General features: G+C 38.0%; 1 long non-coding RNA gene across 1 annotated transcript in view; it reads left to right on the top strand.

Annotated features, from left to right (window-relative positions):
- LOC109276615 (uncharacterized) overlaps positions 1 to 14,314 on the top strand; it is a 61,267-nt gene that overhangs the window by 29,107 nt on the left and 17,846 nt on the right. The window lies entirely within an intron of this gene.

The raw sequence follows: 14,314 nt of genomic DNA, 5'->3' as shown, positions 1-14,314 counted from the left end.
TTTATTTTATTAGTGGTGAAACTGCCAGGCAGAGAGGTTAAGCAAATTGCCAAAGGTCACTGAATTAGTTAGCTGGTGAGTCAGGCATTTTTTTTCTTTGAAGCTTCTACTTGTTTTTCTTTATAACAGTTTTTTTCCCCTTGTGATGAGAACTTTTAAGATTTACTTTCTTATTGACTCTTAAATACTGAGAACAAACTGAGGGTTGATGGGGGTGGGGGAGAGGCGAAAGTGGGTAATGGGCATTGAGGAGGGCATCTGTTGGGATGAGCACTGGGTGTTGTATGGAAACCAACTTGACAATAAATTATATTTAATAAAAAAAAGAAAAAAAGATTTACTTTCTTATCAACATTCAAATTTGTGATAGAATATTATAGACTATTGTTCCCATGCTGTACATCACCATGACCTATTTATTACTGGAAGTTTGTACCTCTTGAATCCCTTCATACATTTCATTCACCCCCTAATTCTTCATCCCTGTGGCAACCACCAATCTCTGTATCTATGAGTTTTGTTTTCTTTGTTCATTTGTTTTGATTTTTAGATTCCAGAAATAAGTGAAATTGCATCGTCTTTCTCTGTCTGACTTGTTTCACTTAGCATAATGTACTCAAGATCCATCCATGTTGCGAATGGTAAGATTTCATTCTCTTTTTTATAGCAGAATAGTATTCCATTGTATATATATACCACATCTCTTCTGCTTTTTTCTTTTTTTAAAAGATTTTATTTTTAAGTAATCTCTATACCCAACATGGGGCTTGAACTTACAAGAGATCAACAGTCACATGCCCCACCAACCAAACCAGCCTGGTGCCCCTATACCACATCTTCTTTATTTATTCATTCACTGATGGAAACTTGAATTGTTTTCATGCCCTGTCTATTGCAAATAATGCTGCAATAAACATAGAGGTGGTTATATATTTCTAAACTAATGTTTTTATTTTCTATGAATAGATACCCAGAAGTGGATCATATGGTGGATTTTTTTTTTTTTTTTTTTTTTTTTTTGAGAAACTTCCATACTGTTTTTGTTGTTGGTCTTTTTTTTTTTTTTTTTTTTTTTTAAAGGGCCAACTTCATACTGTTTTCCATAGTGGCTGCATCAATTTACATTCCCACTAACAGTGCACAGAGTTCCCTTTTCTCCACACCCTCACCAGATTTTTTTTTTTTTTTTTTGTCTTTTTGATAAGAGCCATTCTTCCAGGTGTGAGGTGATATTTCACTGTGGTTTTGATTTGCACATCCCTGATGATTAGTGATGTTGAGCATCTTTGCATATGTCTGTTGGCCATCTGTATGTCTTCTTTGGAAAATGTCTATTCAGTTCCTCTGCCCATTTTTTAAATTTGATTGTTTTTTTTGTTTTTGTTTTTGAATTGTATGCATTCTTTATATATTTTGGATATTAACTCCTTATTGGATATATGATTTTCATTATACTTAAATTTTTTAAGTATTTATTTTTTGAGAGAGAGAGAGAGAGCGCACGCTAGTGGGGGAGGGGCAGAGAAAGAGGGAGACACAGAATCTGAAGCAGTCTCCAGGCTTTGAGCTGTCAGCACAGAGCCCAAGGTGGGGCTTGAACTCAAGAAATGCAAGATCATGACCTGAGCCGAAGTCGGACATTTAACTGACTGAACCACCCAGGGACCCCTGATTTTCAAATATCTACTCCCATTCAGTAGATTGTCTTTTAATTTTGTGGGTGGTTTACTTCACTGTGGAGAAACTTTCTAGTTTGATGTAGTCTTATGTATGTATGTATGTATGCATATATTTTTATTTTTATTTTTATTTTTATTTTTATTTTTATTTTTATTTTTGAGAGACAGAGACAGAGCAGGAGTGAGGCAGGGTCAGGGAGAGAAGGAGACACAGAATCTGAAGCAGGCTCCAGGCTCTGAGCTGTAAGCACAGAGCCCAGTATGGGGCTCGAACTCATGAACTGAGATCGTGACCTGAGCCGAAGTCGGACACTTAACTGATAGAGCCACCCAGACACCCCAATGTAGTCCCACTTATTTATTTTTGCTTTTGATGCCATTGTTTCTGGAGTCAGATCCAAAAAGATATTGTTAAGACCAATATGAAGGAACTTATCACTGATATTTTCCTCTAGGAAATTTATGGTTTCTAGTCTTAAATTCAAGTCTTTAATTCATTTTGAGTAATTTTTGTGTATAGTTTAAGATAGTCGTCCAGGTTCACTTTTTTGCCTATGGCTGTACAGTTTTTCTTTTTTTTTTTTAATTTTTTTTTTAACGTTTATTTATTTTTGAGACAGAGAGAGACAGAGCATGAATGGAGGAGGGGCAGAGAGAGAGAGAGGGAGACACAGAATCGGAAACAGGCTCCAGGCTCTGAGCCATTAGCCCAGAGCCCGACGCGGGGCTTGAACCCACGGACCGCGAGATCGTGACCTGAGCTGAAGTCGGAGGCTTAACCGACTGAGCCACCCAGGCGCCTGGCTGTACAGTTTTTCTAGCACCATTTGTCAAAGAGATTGTCTTTTCCCCAGTGTATACTCTAACCTCCTTTTTTGGTAAATTAATTGACCATATATCCATGGATTTATTTCTGGGCTCTCTATTTTGTTCCATTCATCTATGTATCTGTTTTTGTGCCAATACCATAGTATTTTGATTACCATAGTTTTGTAGTAGTTTGAAATCAGAGGGCAAAATGCCTTTAGCTTTGTTCTTTTTCAGAATTGCTTTGGCTTTTCAAGATCTTTTATAATTCCATACAAATTTTAGAATTGTTTGTTTTATTTCTGTGAAAAGTGCTATTGGAATTTTGACAGGATTGCACTGAGTTCATAGATTGCTTTGAGTAATATGGACATTTTCACAATACTAATTCTAAACCATGAGCACAGAATATTTTCCCATTTATGTGTGTCTTTTTCAGTTTCTTTCATTAATGTCTTATAGTTTTCAGTGTATAGTTCTTTCACCTCCCTGGTTAAATATATTCTTAGGGATTTTATTCTTTTTGATGAAATTGTAAAGGAAATTGTTTTCTCAATTTTTCTTTTCTGATAGTTTATCATTGGTGTATAAAAACACAACAGATTTTTGTGTATTGATTTTTGTATCCTGCAACTTTACTGAATTTGCTTATTAGTTCCAATCGTCCTAAGTTTTTTGATGATGTCTTTAGGGTTTTCTATATATAAAATCATGTCATTCTCCATAAATGATAGCTGTACTTCTTCCTTTCCTATTTGGATGCCTTTTATTATTATTTTTTTTTCTGCCTAATGGCTTCATCTAGGACTTCCAATACTATGTTGAATAAAATTGGCGAGAGTGGGTATAGTTAGTTGTCTTGTACCTGATCTTAAGGGAAAAGCTTTAGCTTTTCACCATTGCGTATGATGTTAGTTGTGAGCATGTCTTATATGGTCTTCATTAGGTTGAGGTATGTTCCATCTATATCCACTTTGTTGAGAGTTTTTATCATTAATGGACATTAAAGTTTGTTGAATGCTTTTTCTGCTTCTATTGAGATGATCGCATGATTTTTAGCCCTCATTTTGTTAAAGTGGTGTATCATTTTGATTGAATTGTGGATGTTGAACCATTTTTGTATCCCTGGAATAAATCCCATTTGATCATAGTGTATGATCCTTTTAAAAAATTGTTGAATCAATTTGTTAATATTTTGTTAAGGATGTTTGCATCTGTGTTCATCAGGAATATTGGCCTATAATTTTTTCTTTTCTTTTCTTTTTTTTTTTTTTTTTTTATGGTGTCCTTTTCTGGTTTTGATATGAGGGTAATGCTTACCTCATAAAATAAGTTTCAATAAAATTTTTTTTAAGTTTATTTATTTTGAGAGAGAGAGACAGAGCATAAGCAGGGGTGCAGCAGAGAGAGAGAGAGAGAGAGAGAGAGAGAGAGAGAGATTCCCAAGCAGGCTCCACACTGTCAGTGAGACCGTGACTTGAGTTGAAACCAAAAGTCAGATGCTTAATTGACTGAGCCACCCAGGCGCCCCTCATAAGTTTTGAAACATTCTCTCCCCTTTAGTTTTTGGAAGAATTTGAGGAGGATCAGTATTAAAGCTTTGAATGTTTGGTGGAATTTACCAGTGAAGCTGTTTGGTCCTGAACTTTTGTTTGTTGGTAGATTTTTGATTCCTGATTCAATTTCCTGATTAGTAATTGGTCTATTTAGATTTTCTATTTTTTCATGATTCAGCCTTGGAGGAGAATATATTTCTAAGAATGTATCTATTTTTTCTTCGTTGTCAAATTTGTTGACATATAATTGTTTATAGTAGTCTCATAACCTTTTGCATTTCTTTGATATCTGTTGTAACGTCTCTTTCTTGTCTGATTTTATTTATTTGAACCCTCTCTTTTTTCCTTAGGGAGTCTAGTTAAAGATTTGTCAATTTTGTTAATTGTTTCAAAGAACCAGCTCTTAGTTTAACTGATTTTTCTACTGTCTTTTTAGTCTTTATTTCAATTATTTCTGCTCTATTCTTTATTATTCCCTCTATGATAATAATTTCAGGATTTATTTGTTTTTCTTTTTCTAGTCTCTTTAGGTGTAAAATTAGATTGTCTGTGATTTCTTTTCTTGAGGTAGACCTGTATTGCTATGAACTTGCCTCTAACAACTGTTGTTGCTGCATCCCACTATTTTGATATATTTTACTTACATTTTCATTTGTCTCAAACTATTTTTTAATTTATTTTTTATTTCTTCATTGACCCAATGATTGTTCAATAGCATTGTTGTTTGATTTCTACATATTTGTGATTTTTTCAATTTTCTTCTTATAATTGATTTCTAGTTTCATACCATTGTGGTTGGAAAAGATGCTTGATATGATTTCAATCTTCTTAAATTTATCGAGACTTGTTTTGTGGTCTAACATGTGATCTATCCTGGAGAATGCTCCATGTACACTTGAGATGAATGTGTATCCATCTGCTTTTAGATGGAATGCTCTGTATACATCTATTAAGTCCATCTGGTCTAATGTGTTGTTTAAGGTTGATGTTTCCTTATTAATTTTCAGTCTGGATTACCTATCCATTGACATTACCTGGATATTAAAGTCCTTTACTACTATTGTAATGCTGTCAATTTCTCCCTTTAGATCTGTTAGTATTTGCTTTATATATTTAGGTGCTCCTATGTTGGTTGCATACATATGTACAAATGTTGTATCTTCTTGCTGGATTGATCTTTATCATTATGTAATGCCCATCTTTGTCTTTTATTAAAGTATTTGTTTTAAAATCCATTTTGTCTGATATCAGTATAGCTACCCTGAGCTTTCTTTTAATTTCCATTTGTATGAGGTATCTTTTTCTATTTCTTCACTTTCAGTCTGTGTGCGTCCTTACATCCGAAATGAGTATCCTGTAGGCAGCATATAGATGAGTCTTTTTTTTTTTTAATCCATTCAGACATTTTCCGTCTTGATGGAGAACTTAGTCCACTTACATTTAATTGTTTCTTACATTTAATTATTTTTTTTTTAATTTTTTTTTAACGTTTTTATTTATTTTTGAGACAGAGAGAGACAGAGCATGAAGGGGGGAGGGGCAGAGAGAGAAGGAGACACAGAATCAGAAGCAGGCTCCAGGCTCTGAGCCATCAGCCCAGAGCCCGACGCGGGGCTCAAACTCACGGACCGCGAGATTGTGACCTGAGCTGAAGTTGGACGCTTAACTGACTGCGCCACCCAGGCGCCCCTACATTTAATTATTGATAGGTATGTACTTATTACCATTTTGTTAATTGTTTTTTTGACTGTTTTGTAGTAACTTTCTCTTCATTTTTTCTTTCTTTGGTTACTTCCTTTATGGTTTGATGACTTTCTATAATGTTATGTTTAGATTCCTTTCTCTTTATCTCTTGTGAATCTACTATGGGTTTTTGCTTTGTGGTTACTATTAGGCTCATATATAACAATCGTTTTTAAGTTGATAGCAAGTTAAGTTTGAAAACATTCTAAAATTCTACATTTTTATTTATCCCCTTTACATATTCTATGTATTTGATGGCATATTTTCCACCTTTTTATTTTGTGTATCTCTTAACTAATTATTATAATTATTTTTACTACTTTTTTTCTTTTAACCTTTATATAGCTTTATAAGTGATTAATCTGCTACCTTTACTACATATTTACCTTTACTAGTAAGATTTTTACTTCTGTAATTTTTCTGATTAGTAATCACTACCCTTTCTTTTCAGGTTGAAGAAGTCCATTTAACATTTCCTGTAAGGCTAGTTTAGTGTTGAGGAACTCCTTTAGCTTTTGTTTGTCTTGAAAGCTCTTTATCTCTCCTTCAATTTTGAAGGATAACCTTGTTTGGTAGACTATTCTTGGTTGGACATTTTTTTCATTTCAGCACTTTGAATATATCATCTACTTCCTTCTGGCCTTCAAAGTTTCTGTTGAGAAATATGCTGAAAACCTTAGGGGCTTCTCTTGGATGTAACAAGTTTCTTTTCCCTTGTTGCTTTAAAGATTCTCTATTTAGGGGTATCTGGTGGCTCAGTTGGTTGAGCATCTGACTCTTGATTTTCACTTAGGTTATAATCTCACAGTTTGTGGGATCGAGCCTGCGTCGGGCTCTGTCCTGACAGCATGGCCCCTGCTTGGGATTCTCTTTCTCCCTTTCCCTCTCTCTCTGCCCCTCCCTTGCTTGTGCTCTCTCTCTCTCAAAAGAAATAAACCTTAAAAAAAAAGCTTCTCTCCTTATCCTTCACTTTCAACATTTTGTAACATTATAATGTGCTTTGGCATGGGTACCTTTGGGTTCATCTTCTTTGGAACTTTCTGAACTCCCTGGATCCAGACGTATGTTTCCTTTCTTAGGTTGGGAAAGTTTTTAGCCATTCTTTCTTTTTTTTTTTTAATTAAAAATTTTTTTTAACATTTATTTTTTGAGAGAGAGAGAGAGAGAGAGAGCATGAGTGGGGGAGGGGCAGAGAGAGAGAGGGAGTCACAGAATCTGAAGCAGGCTCCAGGCTCTGAGCTGTCAGCATGGAGTCTCATGCGGGGCTCGAACACATGAACCATGAGTTCATGACCTGAGCTGAAGTTGGACGCTTAACCAACTGAGCCACCCAGGCACCCCTAGCCATTATTTCTTCAAATACATTTTCTGTCTCTTTCTTTCTCTCTTCTTCTGAAACCCTTATAATGAAAATGTGATTCTGCTTGATGCTGTTCTATAGGTCCCTCAAACTATCTTCACTTTTAAAAATCTTTTTTGTTGCTGTTACTCTCTAATGGGTGAGTTCCACTGCCCTATCTTCTAGCTCACTGATTCTATCTTCTGCTTCACTTAGTCTGTTGTTGAACCTCTGTACTTTACTCTTCAGTTTGATTATTGTATTCTTCAGTTCTGTGACTTCTCTTTGGTACTTTCTTATATTTTCTTTTTGTTGAAGTTCTGATTGTGTTCATCCATTCTTCTCGAGTTTGGTGAGCATAATTATGACCATTACTTTGAATGCTTTATTAGGTAAATTACTTATTTCTGTTTCATTAGGGTTTCCCCCTTCTCTGGAAATTTATCCTGTTCTTTCATTTGGGACATATTTCTTTATTTCCTCATTTTGCTTTGACTCCTGTGTTTGTTTTTATGTATTAGGAAAAATGGCTATCTCTCCTAGTCTTGCAAGAGTGGCCTTAGGAGATAAAACTGTTTTACCTTGCCCTAGCTCTTTGATGACTTTCAAACTTTTGTGATTGTCTAAGCAGTCTGATTTATTCTTTATAAGTTCCAATTGATGAAGATGTGCTTAGACCTGTGAGTGTTTTGGAAGGACGGATCTTAGTCAGCACCCAATTTCAGGCTGGTTGGAAGCTAGACCCTCAAGCAGCAGTTGTTAAGGTATGCAAATATATATAGTCCTGTGAGACTATAATTATAGTCTGTGCTAATCTCTAGACAAAATGACCTGGAAGTGTCAAGTTAGTGACAACTGCAAAATTTGGGGTTCTAGACTAGTGAACTCCTTTCTGGGAGATGAGCTATAGTGAAGCCAAATGAGAGCTCAGAAATTGCGTTCCCCTGACCTATATTCCCTCAGAGCACTTCTGTAGTCTCTCAATGTGTGGTAAACCTGATGCCTGTCTCTTGGCTAAAGCTCCAGGTCAAGTGGATAGGCCTTTTTCACAGGAAGTCTGGGGGGTGTATGTTAGTCGTGTCAGTTCTTCACAAATGTATTGTTGTTGTTTTGTCTGAAAAGTATAAAAGCTGCCTGCTTTTGGTCACTTCTTTGAGTCTCACATTTTCAAGAGCTCATGTATATATGAAATTAAATTTGTTTTTCTTCTCTTAATCTATGTCAATTTAATTATTAGGCCATTCAAGAAGGGAAAAGTCCACCCCCCCACCCTCCACCACCAATAAAATCCATCACTGTATAGTTTTTCTCATTGGGTCTCTCAGAGTTTGGACCTACATATTCTTAAAGGCTAGAAACATTTAAAAAATGGCCATCTTTGGGGCTTCTGGTTGGCTCAGTCAGGTTTCTTAGTTTCATCTCAGGTCATGATCTCATGGTTGGTGAGTTTGAGCCCTGCATTGGTCTCTGCACTGACAGTACAGAGCCTGCTTGGGATTCTCTCTCTCCCTCTCTCTGCATCTCTCCCATTCATGCCCTCTCTCACTTTCTCTCTCTCTCTCTCTGTCTTTCAAAATAAATAAATAAACTTAAAAAAATGCCTATCCTTTAACTGCCAGAAATTATATCTTTTGCATTCAGTGAAAATTGTAAATTTGTAGGGAAGATACTTCTTTCGTTCTGGGAGAAACAATTTCATTTTAAGTTTTAGGAAGAAAAGGTAGTTTCTTTATTTGAGCTAATCATCAGATGTTTTAAAAGCATATCTTTAACATGCAGATCTAGAGTGCTCAGAAGCACCTAATGAGTATGGTTTCAAATATAAGTACCTTAGTAGTCATAACTGAACCTGAACACACAAAACAGGAAGTTCTTCCCCTCACCAGCCATTCCTGGGTTGGTATAGGCCAGACTGAAAAGACTTGGTATGCATTGTGTTCTGAAAGTGGGCGGACTGGGATAGTGCTGGAATAGGGACTAAAGGAACATAAAGGGATAGTAATTTAAGGGAAAACATATTGGTTTCTCCTCTCAGATTTAAAACTAGAGATACATCCGCCTCAGAGACTCAGATAAACATTTCTCTATTTTGTTTCAATCAATAAAAACAAAATGATGAACAGTGAGATGAACATTTTGGGGCATAGTTATATAAGACCAGTTTTCCTGACAATGTCCCCCTTTGCTATCCCCCCTACTGTCTTTGGGAACATTTGGACTTTGATGAAGTTGTCCAAAGGCAAACAGATCAGATTAGGATGTTAAATATGCTGCTTAACAATCTAGAAGTTGGTTCCCTGGTAGTAGTTTGGGAGACATGGTGGGCAGGGGAGAGAGTACACCAGGGGGATGTTTTTCATAAGACACCATGAAGAAAAGGGAGAGAAGAAGACAAATTTTGGTGGTCTCTGAGTTGGGGGAGAAGAACAAATGGGGAAAAAGGCTTTAAGAGAAGGATAGGATTGCTCAGTGCCTGCTTTCATTTTTCCCATTAAACAGTTCTGTATTGAGGTTTATTTCTGAAAACAATACGTTAGCATTGAATGAATTTTTTTAATGTTTATTTATTTATTTTGGAGAAAGAGTATGAGTGGGGGAGGGGCAGAGAGAGAGGGAGACAGAGAATCCAACGTAAGCTCCATGCCCTCAGTGCAGAGCCTGAAGTGGGGCCTGAACTCATGAACTGTGAGATCATAACCTGAGCCAAAGTTGGAAGCTTAATCAACTGAGCCACCAGGGGCCCCTTGAATTATTCTTAAGTTTCCTTGCTTATCCTTAAGTTTATACTATGTGCTGTGTGGCTTTCAGAGAAGGTGCTTGCTGTTTCTGCTGAAATCACATGGTCATCCATCTGCCCATGGCCCCAGTTCAAGGGTGTATGATTCTGCCAGACCCTCTCTGAGGGTTGTGGTTTTGTGATGAAAGGAGCAGTCTGGATCCACCTCCAGGTGCAGACATTCAGTTCTCTGACATCTTTCATAATTGAATTCTCTTCCCTACCACCAGCCAAAAATTCTTGAAACCAATAAAGGAACCCATCCAAGGGATTATTTTGCAGACAAAGCCCACCAGGCTGTCAGGCTTCACTGCTCCTGAGTATATCCCTTGTTACTTATTTTTATTCCAAATGATAAACGGATCTCTGGCTACATACATGGCTATATTATTATTGCCTTCTCTCCCCTCTTGGCAAATGAGGGGTTTTTGTGGTGTTATAAGAACTGAATTTATGGAGCATGGTTCCTTTTCCCATTCACAGTGTTTGTGACTAAACTCAGGTGAGCCTTGGAGCGCAGAGTAGTAAGCACCAGGAATCTGTCTTCCCACCCAGACAAGAATTACATGAACAAAAAAAGGCAACCTACAGAATAGGAGAACATATTTACAAATCATATCTAACAAGAGACTAATGTCCAGAATATATAAGGAACAACTAAAACTCAACATTAAAAAAATAAACAACACAATTCAAAAATGGTCAAAGAACTTGAAGATATTTCTCCCAAGAAGATATATAAATGGCAAATAAGCCTAGGGAGAGATGCTCAACACCATTGACCATTAGGGAAAGACACACATCAAAACTACAATGGGATAGTACTTCACACCCAATAGGATGGCTACTATCAAAGAAAAGAGAAAATAGGAAGTGTTAGTGAGCATATAAAGAAATTAAAACTCTTGTGCCCTGTTGGTGGGAGTGTGAAATGCTATAGCCACTATGGAAAATAAGGGCAGTTTATCAAGGAATTAAACATAGAATTACTGGGGCGCCTGGGTGGCTCAGTCAGTTAAGCGTCCGACTTCAGCTCAGGTCACGATCTCACAGTCCGTGAGTTCGAGCCCCGCGTCGGGCTCTGGGCTGATGGCTCAGAGCCTGGAGCCTGCTTCCGATTCTGTCTCTCTCTCTCTCTGCCCCTCCCCCGTTCATGCTCTGTCTCTCTCTGTCTCAAAAATAAATAAACGTTAAAAAAAAATTTTTTTTTAAATAAATAAATAAAATAAAAAAAAAATAAACATAGAATTACCATGTGATCCAGCAAAACCTTATCTGGGTATATATCCAAAAGAATTGAAAGCAGGGTCTTGAAGACATATTTGGACACCCCTGTTTATATAAGTGATATTCAAAATAGCTAAAATGTGTAAGCAAATCAAGTGTCCATTGACCTAAGAAAGGATAAGGAAAATGTGGTCTATGCATACAATGGAATATTATTCAGCCTTAAAAAGGAGTAAAATTCTGGAATATGTACAACATGGATGAATCTTGAGGATCGAATCTTGAGGTGACTGCCATGGACTGAGGGACATTGGGTTGGGGAGTTAGTTCTTAATGGGTATGGAGTTTACAGAGTTTCAGCTTTACAAGGGGGACGGTGAAGATGGATGATGTGATGGCTGTACAACGATATGGATGTAGTTAAAACCCCTGAGCTGTACAATTGGAAGTGGTAAATTTTATGTTATGTGTATTTTACCACAACAAAACACTTTGGAAAAAAGACTAGGAGCAGATTCAGAACCCGCTGCTCTATGGAAATTTGTGGCAGAATGGGATTTATCTATTACTTCTGGAGTGGATATTACACAAAAGCCAGAATCAGAACTGAGTAAAGGCAAAGCTTAGGGGACAATTGCATCAGGCTTTAAGATGACCTCAACAATGACTCCCAGTCAGAAGTGTCTGAGGGGCATTGTCCAGTCAGAGGACGCCACAACAACACCTCCCCCGGGAGAAGATCCCAAAACTCTGAAAGCAGCTACTGTAGAATAATTGGCCTCTGAAACCTGGATATTCTATGGGGGGTGGAGAAAACCAGGCTGATTAACAGGAGGCTGAGATGGGAAATGCAAAGAATGACTCGTTCCATTGTGCTTTGTCCTACTCCCAAAATAGAACAGAGGCTGTATCCCTAAGGGAACCAGGTTGCTGGGATGCAGAGGTCAGAGCAGAAATGGAAATTAAAATAAAGTGGAGAGGAAGCGGAAGGGAAGGGGCAGAAAAAGCAATGTCTCCCAGCTCATAACTTCAACTCCTGGCCCTGTAAGCATGTTTCATACCTGAGTTACTGCACTAGAACTCCTCATTATGACCCACAGGGAAAAGTACTGATCTCATGGCAGAGAGATGACCTGCATCAGAAATACTTGTTTTGAAAAATTGGACGCCTGCATCCCAGCACAGGTGTGAATCAGAATCTCTAGATGAATAGGCTCTTGTTACAAGCTTCAACCACGTTTATGCCCTGGAAACCTTTTCATGTCGCCAGAAAGACTTAGCTGGTGTTACAGAATTTATGCCACTGTAACTGGCAGCCTGAACTGGGCAGCTGGCCGTCCCTCTCCTGCCACCCTGGAAGAGGGGCTTTACTGAGAATAGGTGGATTACAGGTCCGATACCAAGAAACACAACACAGAGCCCCTCACAACATCTGTGGCAGATTGTACTTTCCGGAAAGGGCTGCAACAATATCTCCTGTCCCTTTTACTCTTCAAGGACCTTGCCACAATACATTGAGAGTTAGGTTCTATGTCCCCTCTCCTTCGGACCTGGGTGGACCTTTGCAACTGCCTCAACCAAAAGAGTTCGGCAGAGGTGATGCTGTCTGACCTCTGAAGCTAGGTCATAGAAATGTGCACTTCCATAACGTTCTTTTGTGATTCTTACCCTGGACACCCAACAAACATACTGTGAGGCGATCCAAGCAGCCTCTTGGGTAATATGGAGAGCAACCCAGGCCCCTAGGCTCAAGCCCTGGCTGAACCACTAGCCAAGAGGCAGAGTGAGTACATCATCTAAAAGGGATCGTCCAGCCCCAGGCCAGCCACCCCAGGTCATACAGCATGAGCAGAGATGGGGGATTCTGCCCCAAATTGTAGACCGTTGAGTAGAAGAAATGAGTCTAGTTGTTCAAGCCACTAAGCAGGCGCAGCTAACTCTGATGCCACATCCATGGGAGGGGGGAACGTACAGATAATCATTTGGTACCCTGGAAGTTGAGATAAATTGTCTTCTGCTATTCTTTGCTTTGTCAATTTGTAAATCATCTACATGTCTCCAAACCCCATCTTCTTCAAAGGAGTTGCTGCTCCTTGGTATTAGCAATTTCTAGCCTCTTGTAGCATTTAAGGAGGGTTTGGTTTAAAGGAAGGAGCTTGATGCAAGGCAGCCTTAGGCATTTGGAGTGCCCAGAAGAAACATGATGTCAAGGAGTGGGAGAATGAATCTAAATAATAACACTTCTCAGTTCTAGCAAAGATTTCAAGAAAACTCCTATTTATCATGACTTTTATATACAACACATATGAAGTATGTTGTAATTTTCCAATAAGCGATCTGGAAAACATTTTTTGTTTAAGAATTCCACCCTCATCCTGCACCTTTGGGGCTGTGGTTCCTAGACTAGAAAGCCAAGATAGAACTAAATTGCTTTGCGTAAGAAAGGTAAGTGGACTGGGGTGCCTGGGTGGCTCAGTTGTTTAAGCATCTGGCTCTTGATTTTGGCTCAGGTCATGATCTCACCTGTAGTTCAAGCCCCACATCAGGTTCTGCGCTAACAGCATGAAGCCTGCTTGGGATTCTCTCTCTCTCTCAAAATAAAGAAATAAACTTAAAAAAAAAAAAAGGTATGTGGACTGACCCGACATTCACTGCAGCATTATTTACAGTGGCCAAGACATGGAAACACCTAAGTGTTCACTGAAGGATCAATGGATAAAGATGTGAGATATATATATATTTCCCAGTCATAAAAAAGAAGGCAATTCTATTTATGACAGCAGTGGATGGACCTTGAGGGCATTAAGCTAAGTGTTAAGTCAGACAGTAAAAGATAAACACTGGATGGTGTTGCCTATGTGTGAAATCTAAAACAAATGACCTGAACTCATAGATAGAACAGATAGGTGGTTGCCAGAAGTAGGCATGGTGGGATAGGGAGTCAAAGGTACAAACTTCCGGTTATAAAAGAAATATGTCACGGGGATGTAATGTATAGTGTGGTGTTGCATATTGTAAAGTATTGCTATTGGAAAGTTGCTAAGAGAGTAATCTTAAGAGTTCTCAATACAAGAAAAAAATTGTGACTATGTTCAGTGATGGATGTTAATAAGCTAGACTTACTGTAGTGATCATTTTGCAATATGTACGTGTATGCAGTGCATACATGTATCAAACCAGAATATTG

Source organism: Panthera pardus, unplaced genomic scaffold, assembly GCF_024362965.1.
Source record: "Panthera pardus isolate Hobbes unplaced genomic scaffold, ASM2436296v1 HiC_scaffold_13, whole genome shotgun sequence".
Lineage (NCBI taxonomy): Eukaryota > Metazoa > Chordata > Mammalia > Carnivora > Felidae > Panthera > Panthera pardus.
This window is presented reverse-complemented; position numbering and strand designations above follow the sequence as displayed.